Genomic DNA, 10353 nt, shown 5'->3' on the forward strand with positions numbered 1-10353 from the left:
GCACCAGATGCACTCAGTAATTAGCTTACTTCATGGTGTTTGATAATCTATCCACTAAATAAATAATTTCAACAGATTAAACTACAAAATGTTTGTATTCTGCTGTAGATTTCTCAGTGCTTAAATAGCTTTCTAGATTTCTTAATACATTTTTAATGCTAGACTTATTGATTAATAAACAATACAAAATTCTTGATAGATTCAATTGACTGATTTATTAAAAGACTTCATAGACTCCTTGATCAATACACTTCAATAGATTTCTTCATAGGTGATTTTACAACAGGTTTTTTAACTAGCTTGATTTGACAATAGATCCCTTCATGCATCTTGATAGACATCTCGATCTTGATAGATTTCTTCATCGCCTTCTCGGTCGATTTCTTGATAATTAAACTTTTTGATGAACTAATTGATCAACTGGTTTCTTTGTGTGTTTATTCTTTATTTGATATTTGATAAATCAGTCTACCGATATATAAAGGGATGCTTTTATATGTTAACTCTCTGAAGGTCAGTTTTTTATACTGATCCCTAAGTTTCAGTTTTTTTAAACTTTACACCTCATTCTTCTGCCTGTATTGAGAACAAACCTTTCCCATTTTCAATTCTCAAAGCATTTTTTCGTCATATGGACAAAGCTTTTGCCCCAAATTAACTGTAAATTACCAGTTTGACACGTTAAAGCCCGGGAGAGAAAAACTGATAAACCAAGCAGGTGTTTTACCACCAACGAGGTCTCTGCAGAAATGTGCTGTGGTTTAAAGAGATGAGGGGACTTTCTGGAAGCTAAATCAGCTTCAGTCTGCTCAGCAGCAGCTTTAATGAATCCTTCTGGGATCCTTTCACACTTGTAAAGGAGCCGGTGGGAGCGAGGAGGTTTTAACAAGCTCTGTTTGTTCATGAAGGAGGCTCCGGCGTGATGATCTGCTCTCAGCTCGGAGATAATACCGAGGGCAAACGGCACACAGAAAGGACCGGCCTGATTGGGAGTGAAGAGCTGTTAATGAGATGGAGGCTGCTGGTGGAGAGTCGGCGTATTGTGCTGAAGGGTGGTCCGAGGACACGGAGCCGGGTTCAAGAGGCCAAGACCGTCTCACTGAGAAACCATTTTTTTATGACCAGGAAAAACTGAACAGGTTCTACAGCAGAGACAAAGAGTAGCATCACGTCGAAGCAAAACTCTGATGGCTTAAAGAACATTTTCAAAGTCATGCTCCTCAGACGGCAAACAGCTGAGGTCACTGACGAGCTTCAGGTGCTTGGACAACTGATGTAATCAAAGAAAGAAAGACATTTACCAGAAAACCAAATAACATTAAGATAAGAAATGATTCAGGTTTACGTATATTTGATCTTCATTTAGCTCATTCTTGGAGGATTTTTGAAATCACAGAAATCTGGTGTGTAGCAGACGAGAACATGAAGAAAAATAAAGACAAATAAACCTCAAATCCATCAGAAAGCAAAGACACTGCTGATGAACTTTAAGCACTCGCACTGATCCTACTTTTAAAGACAGTGAATACATTATAATTACATTCTAAATGTGTTGTTATATAACGGAGGAGTGGCCTCTTTGGCTGACAGCTGGATGGTCACGCAAGCGGCTGTAGCTGCTTGGCTTCAACTAAGCCAATTGGAGTCCCTGAACTGGACCTCTGAACCGTGTTTGTGCTGTTGGAGCCTTTTGATGCGATTATCTGACCAATAATGTGCCTGCTGGGCAGTTAATTGTACAAATAAACATTTAAGAAGTCTGGGCTCCAGTTTTGGTGAAATTCCAGGATTTTACTTGGAGGTTACTCAGCACTTAGCATGGTGTAAAATGGTAACGCTAAGGCTAAAAATATAGAAAAATAGTGGATGGTGTTATGGTAGCTACATAGGTATTCAAATGACTACTTTTGGGATATTTTCACAGTTTTCCTTTCTCACATGTGACACACAGCAAAGAAAGTCTGTAGCTGTCACAGTTTTGGGTTCTTTGGTAGAGTTTATAGAGAAATTTATTTAGATTTTATTTTAGATTTTTATTAATATCCTTTCTTGTGTTTCCTTGTTCATTTTTTCCTGGTACCTCTGGTATTTCCCCGTTTGCCTCCCACTATTTTCCATATTTCTGCCTTTTACCCCTCTACCACCTCCAGCTTGATTTTCTCACCACTTGCTTTGGTGAGTGAAATTCTAGGATTTTATTTGGATGTTACTGACGCTTAGTAACAGCATCACTCCACCGTTGCATCACTTCTGACAACAAAAATCTTACATGGTGATGTCACAAGCTCCATAGTCAAGGGTTCTGAATGTGAAGTGTCCATCTTTGATATACAGTCTGTGGGAACAGTGCACCTACTTTTTCTGGTTCTGGTTGAAATTTTGAGTTATGGATGGCAAAAACATGTATTTTTTTTCAGAGGTGGAAACAAGTTTCCATACTTTTCTCCCATATAAGAGTAGAGCAGAAGGTCCGGTAGCGCTTCTCCATCTTCAGTGAACCTGCTGCAAACTCTGCTGAACCTGTGAACGCAGCCGGGTGTGGACATGAAGACGAAACAGATTCAGTTTCAGTTTTCAGTCTGACGCCTCAGGATGTTTCAGGGTTCACTGGACTGGATCTCTCTCTCTCTCTCTCTCTCTCTCTCTCTCTCTCTCACACACACACACACACACACACACACACACACAGTGCAGGATCTCCATCCTTATGAGGTCTTTCCATTGACTGGGCTCAATCCTGAGGCCCCCCCCCCCCCCCCCCCCCCCCACGTATGTGTGTGTGTTTGAATTAATGTGCGCGTGAGCGAAGTGTGTTTGTGCAGATGCTTTTTCATTCAGGCTGGCAGTGAGAATGAACTTAATCCTCTAAGCTCTTGTCGGGGCTTGTCCTCGTTCTCTTCAATAAAGCAAGAAGAGGAAAAAAAAAACTAAAGCGATGAAACTTTAAAAACAAAATCCCCAAAACAATTCCACAACTTTCTGATTTACAGGCTGTTTACTGAAGCCGTGAAAGAAGAAGACTCGAAAAGGAAATGTTGCACCTTCAGTAGCACTGAACTTAAAGTTATGGATGTCCACAAAGTCCTGTTTGGCAGCCATCTTGGAACAAATCCAGGAGGTTATTTTGAAGCCTCAGTTTAAATGCAAGCAAGTTAAGTGCAAAGTGGTTCATACTTATAGTAATAACACTCTAACACCTTGTAAAGGCTGTAACCCTGTTACTGCTGGTTTGGTTAGAAAGAGATCAGCTTTTGCTTTAATGCAAATGTAATTTCATCTCTTTGGACTCTTCTGGAGAAAAATAAACCACTACCATCCTCCCTGAACCCAAACAAGACCTGCTGGAGTCTGAGCAGAGCCAGGAAAACTGGTCCAGAGAGGTGCAGAAGTGGTGGTTCCTCTGCAACCCCCATCATAGGGGCAGACCGTGTTTGTCCAGTACTGATCGTCTGGTAACTTCAGCATACACTAAAATCTAAAGGTCAAATTAATGTTTTACCTGTTTTATTTTTGTATTTGCCCAAATACACAATGTCTTCTGATCCTACAACTTTAAATCTAGGAGAAACAGTGCAGATTTGAACTCTTTTGGTCCTCAAAAACAAAGGCATTATCACTTTTAGGTTCTTAGGAGGTACATTTAACTAACTACCTGCGGGGATAGAAATGTGTAGCACATGTGTGCCTGTGTTTCTGAGACCTGTAAGCTGATTTCCAGGATCTGATTAGAAGGGAAAACTAATGAAGCACACTGTCAGTAAAAATTTCACACATTCATTCATTAAATGTGTTTTTCCTCACTTTTGGAGAAAAGACACAAAGCTTTGCATTTTTACCTACATTTATAAACCAGGATCATCTTCAAGAGTTAAAATGTCAGTCCGGAAAATGTCATGCATACATCTCAAGGCTAAAAAAATGATGGAAAAATGATTTGAGTTAAAAAACTCTAAATTAAAGTTGTTACTGTTGTAAGTACTGAAAGTGTGGTGGAAACATTTATTGTATGGTTTCATTAAATTTACTACTCAGCTGACTGTGAGGGGGTCTGGTGGGTGGCACTGAGTTCTGATGGACCACCATTGGTTTCCCAACATGTCCTTACTCTGTTTTAGTCTCGTAAAAGCTGAAACTCAGTCTGTCTGTGTTTGACATTTGAAATGAAAAGCCTGTAAACGTGCGTTCCAGCCTCCTGACTTTGCTGACACTCGGTCATCATACTTGCTCTTGGACTTGTGTTGAACTCGACTGAGGTGGTCTGATCAGACACAGCGCTGCTCTTCGCTGCAGCTGTCCACACATCACAGACAAAGTCAGGAGTGTTTCTACCTCGTCCAGCTGCCTCACAGTGTGTGTGTGTGTCACCTCAGGGCATTTTGTCACTTAAGAGTGGGACATTTGGCTGATCGGTTTTCCTCCCCCTGAAGTGCACGCTTCAAAGGCCGGATGAGCAGATTAGAGGTCAGGATGGGCTCAGGACTAACTGATTTAGGAAGGTTTAGGCTTCAGTCTGAAATCCATCCTCTTTGTTTGGCCTCATCGCCCCACCGGCTCTGTTCCTGTTGGCAGCTTCTTCTCGCCTCTTTAATTCGTTTTTCTCTGCTTCAGTAAGCTACAGGGGCCTACACGGGACAATAATTGATCCTCATGTTCGCATGAGATCAGTAAATACATGCAGCGAAGCCCAGAGGACACAGGTAACCAATACAGGAGACTTTTCCTGCCCTTCAGAGAGAAAGTTGATTTCTTCAGTTTTACTTCTTGTTGGGGTTTTTGTTTTTACTTTGAAGATTTTAGATGTTTGACTTTTAATTCTCGTACTCCTGTTTAAAGTACTGAGGTTGTTATTCTTGCACCTGTGGACAGGATCGTCTGTTGTTCTGGAGAAGCAAACCTAAAGACGCTCTGCAGAGAAACGTAAAAGTCTGCTGCCACCTGTTGTTCACTCAGAGCATCGCATCCTGTAATATCTCTTACAGGGAGATGTCATGGTTTCACAACATATAAATAACCGTTAATACAAAACAGTTATCACTAAATGGTTGTATGTTTAGTTTAGTTTCCAGAATGAGTTTTAGTTCAGTTTTTATTTGTTTCTTTATTTGTTTTATTTGTTTGTTACGAGTTTAAGTGTTCTGTAAAAACATTTGAGACAACGTAAAATCCCATTCTTAAAAATCCTTACATTTTCTTTTTTCTCTTTTATTTAAGTTAATTGAAGATTTTCACACTGTTTTATAATAATAATAATAATAATGGATTGTATTTATATAGCGCTTTTCAGGACCCTCAAAGCACTTTACAATTCCACTATTCATTCACTCTCACACTGGTGGAGGCTACAGTTGTAGCCACAGCTGCCCAGGGGCAGACTGACAGAAGCGAGGCTGCCATATCGCGCCATCAGCCAACACCAGTAGGCTGTAGGTGAAGTGTCTTGCCCAAGGACACAATGACCAAGACAGACAGAGCAGGGGATCAAACCGGCAACCTTCCGGTTACAAGATGAGCATCCCAAGCCCCTGAACCATGGTCGCCCTTAGTGCAATTTTAAATTACTTTTCATTTGTTAGAAAATCAGGTAATTCCATCATAACTACAAAAGCAAAGAGAAGTTTAAGAATCTCGGGGTCTTGTTCACAAGTGACGGGAGAAGGGAGCGGGAAATCGACAGACAGATTGGTGCAGCAGCTGCAGTGAGGCAGACGCTGTACCGGTCTGTTATGGTGAAGAGAGAGCAGAGTGTAAAAGCAAAGCTCTCAATTTACCAGTTGATCTACGTCCCTACCCTCACCTATGGTCACGAGCTGTGGGTAGTGACCAAAAGAATGAGATCACGGATACAAGAGGCAGAAATGGCTTCCTCCAAAGGATGGCTAGCCTCTCCCTTAGAGATAGGGTGAGTTCCACCATCCGGGAGGGGCTCAGAGTAGAGCCGCTGCTCCTTCACATCGAAAGGAGCCAGTTGAGGTGGTTCAGGCATCTGACAAGGATGCCTCCTGGGTGAGGTGTTCCGGGCATGTCCCACAGGACACGCTGGAGAGAATCTCTCGGCTGGCCTGGGAACGCCTTGGTGTTCCCCCAGACAAACTGAAGGAGGTGGCCGGGAAGAAGGAGGTCTGCGCTTCTCTGCTTAGGCTGCTGCCCCCACGACCTGGCCCCGGATAAGCAGACGAAGATGGATGGATGAAAATATGACTCAGAGCTAAAAGATAATCCTCGTGTAAAAAGGAGACCCATCATATGCTCTGACTTGTTTTGAGCTGCCATACAGTGGGGCAAAAAAGTATTTAGTGAGCCACCGATTGTGCAAGTTCCCCCACTTAAAATGATGACAGAGGTCAGTAATTTGCACCAGAGGTACACTTCAACTGTGAGAGACAGAATGTGAAAAAAAAATCCATGAATTCACATGGTAGGATTTGTAAAGAATTTATTCGTAAATCAGGGTGGAAAATAAGTATTTGGTCACCTCAAACAAGGAAAATCTCTGGCTCTCACAGACCTGTAACGTCTTCTGTAAGAAGCTTTTCTGTCCCCCACTCGTTACCTGTATGAATGGCACCTGTTTGAACCCATCATCTGTATAAAAGACACCTGTCCACAGCCTCAAACAGTCAGACTCCAAACTCCGCCATGGCCAAGACCAAAGAGCTTTCGAAGGACACCAGGAAAAGTATTGTAGACCTGCACCAGACTGGGAAGAGTGAATCTACAATAGGCAAGCAGCTTGGTGTGAAAAAATCAACTGTGGGAGCAATCATCAGAAAATGGAAGACATACAAGACCACTGATAATCTCCCTCGATCTGGGGCTCCACGCAAGATCTCATCCCGTGGGGTCAAAATGATCATGAGAACGGTGAGCAAAGATCCCAGAACCACACGGGGGGACCTGGTGAATGACCTGCAGAGAGCTGGGACCAAAGTAACAAAGGTCACCATCAGTAACACACTACAACGGCAGGGAATCAAATCCCGCAGTGCCAGACGTGTTCCTGCTGCTGAAGCCAGTGCATGTCCAGGCCCGTCTGAAGTTTGCCAGAGAGCACATGGATGATACAGCAGAGGATTGGGAGAATGTCATGTGGTCAGATGAAACCAAAGTAGAACTTTTTGGTATAAACTCAACTCGTCGTGTTTGGAGGAAGACGAATACTAAGTTGCATCCCAAGAACACCATACCTACTGTGAAGCATGGGGGTGGAAACATCATGCTATGGGGCTGTTTTTCTGCCAAGGGGACAGGACGACTGATCCGTGTTAAGGACAGAATGAATGGGGCCATGTATCGTGAGATTTTGAGCCAAAACCTCCTTCCATCAGTGAGAACTTTGAAGATGAAACGAGGCTGGGTCTTCCAACATGACAATGATCCAAAACACACCGCCCGGGCAACAAAGGAGTGGCTCCGTAAGAAGCATTTGAAAGTCCTGGAGTGGCCTAGCCAGTCTCCAGACCTCAACCCCATAGAAAATCTGTGGCGGGAGTTGAAAGTCCGTGTTGCTCGGCGACAGCCCCAAAACATCACTGCTCTCGAGAAGATCTGCATGGAGGAATGGGCCAAAATACCAGCTACTGTGTGTGCAAACCTGGTAAAGACCTATAGTAAACGTTTGACCTCTGTTATTGCCAACAAAGGTTATTTTACAAAGTATTGAGTTGTATTTTTGTTATTGACCAAATACTTATTTTCCACCCTGATTTACGAATAAATTCTTTACAAATCCTACCATGTGGATTCATGGATTTTTTTTTTCACATTCTGTCTCTCACAGTTGAAGTGTACCTCTGGTGCAAATTACTGACCTCTGTCATCATTTTAGGTGGGGGAACTTGCACAATCGGTGGCTGACTAAATACTTTTTTGCCCCACTGTATATCTCACATGTTGATATGAGCATAGAACATTTACCTGAAAATGCACTTTCTGAAGTTTTCTTCAGTAAATCATCAGAAAATAGATCAAACATCTGGAGTACAGAGTACAGAAAAAGTGAGCATTTTGTCTTGGAATGGATGCAAAATTTACTTTCTTGCTGATTTTTAATAAAAAATAATTGTGTTTTCAGGTAAAATGAAGATAAAGGTAAAATTTTGTATGTCTTCATTAAATTTCTAATGCTACTGAAACAAAATTGTAGTTTGTTACTCTTGATTTTCCTGATGTAGGTGTGTTAATGTGGCGCTGTTCAGACTGAAATCAGAATCCTGTCTCAGAGTGATGCTGCAAAACCAGCTCATGCATCACTTGGACTACAGTAATTAGTTTTATGACAAAGGCAGTAAAATGCATGAGGGAGGACGTGACAAAGAACAGAGCGAGACACAGACGGAGACCAGAATGGACGCACCTGGGAGCACGGCTGAACACAACTAACTGATGAGACAGGGGAAGCAGAGCTGAACATCACACACACGAGCCGAGGGATTGTAAAAAGTAGCACACACACACTGAGGCGTGTGAACTTGACACAGGGACCGACAACAAACAGACATGACAGACAAAGGTATGACACACAGAGAAATGATCCCGGGAACACAACTGACTTCCAAAAGAGATGCTGATGACAAGACAGAGACGAGACAAGAACTAGAAATGTGAATAACCAAATTATTCTTCCCACTGATTCTTCATGGCCACACTGGTGCTGGTGCTTTAATTCCAGGTCCAGCAGACTGCAAAGTGTGCCACCGCTTTGTTCTTCAACACAACACACTAAAACTTTGGCTGTGAATGATGAAGGTGGAGTGATCTGAATGTGGGGCTCGGACATGGACAGAAGTCATGGATAGTTAGTCATGGACTCCTTCCTCTGTGCCCTCTGTAGAACAGAATGAGCTGCTCATGCATCCTTCATCCATCATCATCAAAACCAAATAGAAACAAATCATCTAACAGCTTCCATGCAGAGGAGAAGAGCTGTTTATGCTTAAGGCTCATATCTAAGAAAACACACTTACAATGAAGAACAAAATAAATTCATGCAGCTTTGGTGCAGATGAGATCACTTCTCACTTTGTCACAGGTCTTTATACAGACAAACTAAAAACACCCCCTGATTCAGTAGCTTGTAGGACCTCCTTTAAAACCAGCAGATTGAAAGGAGATCACAGGTGTCTCAGTTACTGCCAGAACTGGATCCTGATTCCAGACTATTTTATTTTATTTTATCATTCACATGTTTGTTTCTTAAGTTTTCTTGTGTTCCATAAAATTATGCCTGGCTCCCCATCCTCTACTGGGAAAATGGGATCTGGATTAGACTGCTTTGTGGATGCGATCCCCCACACTGTTGTTTTTCCTGCTGCCAGCAGATGGAGACAAACTTTAACTTCATGTTCTCTGATTTTAGTCAGGCTTAGTTTCTGTAGTGGAAATAATAAGTGTGATTATATGCTATGACTATGACATGTATGCACATATAATTCGTTCGGTAAAATAAATTAAACAGTGTTCATGTTGTACCTCTCTCCTAACCCACTCCATACTTACCGGTGATTTGAACAAAAAATTTTAAAATTGGATTCATTGCTCCATCAGACCCGTTGCCACTGATCTTCAGATGAGTTTGTTGTGGAATTTGACATACTGCAGCCCCTTCTCCCTTTCATTAAGAATGACTTCCTGACAGCCTGATGAGGCTTCAGTGATCAGTAGATGGATTACCTGAAGGTCAAGATGCTTCTCTCAAGTCCTGTGTCAATCTTTTTAAAGACACACTGCACACCATGCTGAGATATGCCAGTGTAACAGGGCGGCCCTTAGCGGCTGGAAACACAGTGAGATGGACCAATAAATATAGTAAGGGAGTCCTCTTCCTTACAGCCAGCTAATAGTTTTTTAGGATTCGCCTTGTCGTTTCAAAAATACAATTTTATGCTGTCAAACTGTCTAATCTTTGATATTTTTCATAGATGTAACCAAAGGAATGGAACAAATGATATATTTTATGACAGGCTGCCTAAAGACACAGTTTAAAATTAGCTCTTTGCTAAGTTGTGTGTAGACACAACACTGATTCATCTCGTTATCTGCCTTTTTTATGTTTGAATGACTCATAGGTGAGCGTTGAAGTTGCTTATAAACAAACCAAAAACATTGCTCTAAAATGGTCTAGTACAGGAGGTGTACTGAAAATGAATGAAAGAGGAGCCAATGTCCAAAGAAAAGCATTGACAGTTCTTCAGAAAGTATGAAGAAATACTGCTCAAGAAGGTCTGGACGCTTGGGAGCAAAAAATAAAAAAATGACGAGCGGCTTAAAACTTTTTAAACAGTTCTGTAATTAGTGAAGTTAAAAAAGTGAAATAAAATATTTCAAGTGCAAGTGTTCCTAAAAAGTTCCTCGTCT

This window comes from Simochromis diagramma, unplaced genomic scaffold (assembly GCF_900408965.1).
Source record: "Simochromis diagramma unplaced genomic scaffold, fSimDia1.1 OVJJ01000433.1, whole genome shotgun sequence".
NCBI lineage: Eukaryota > Metazoa > Chordata > Actinopteri > Cichliformes > Cichlidae > Simochromis > Simochromis diagramma.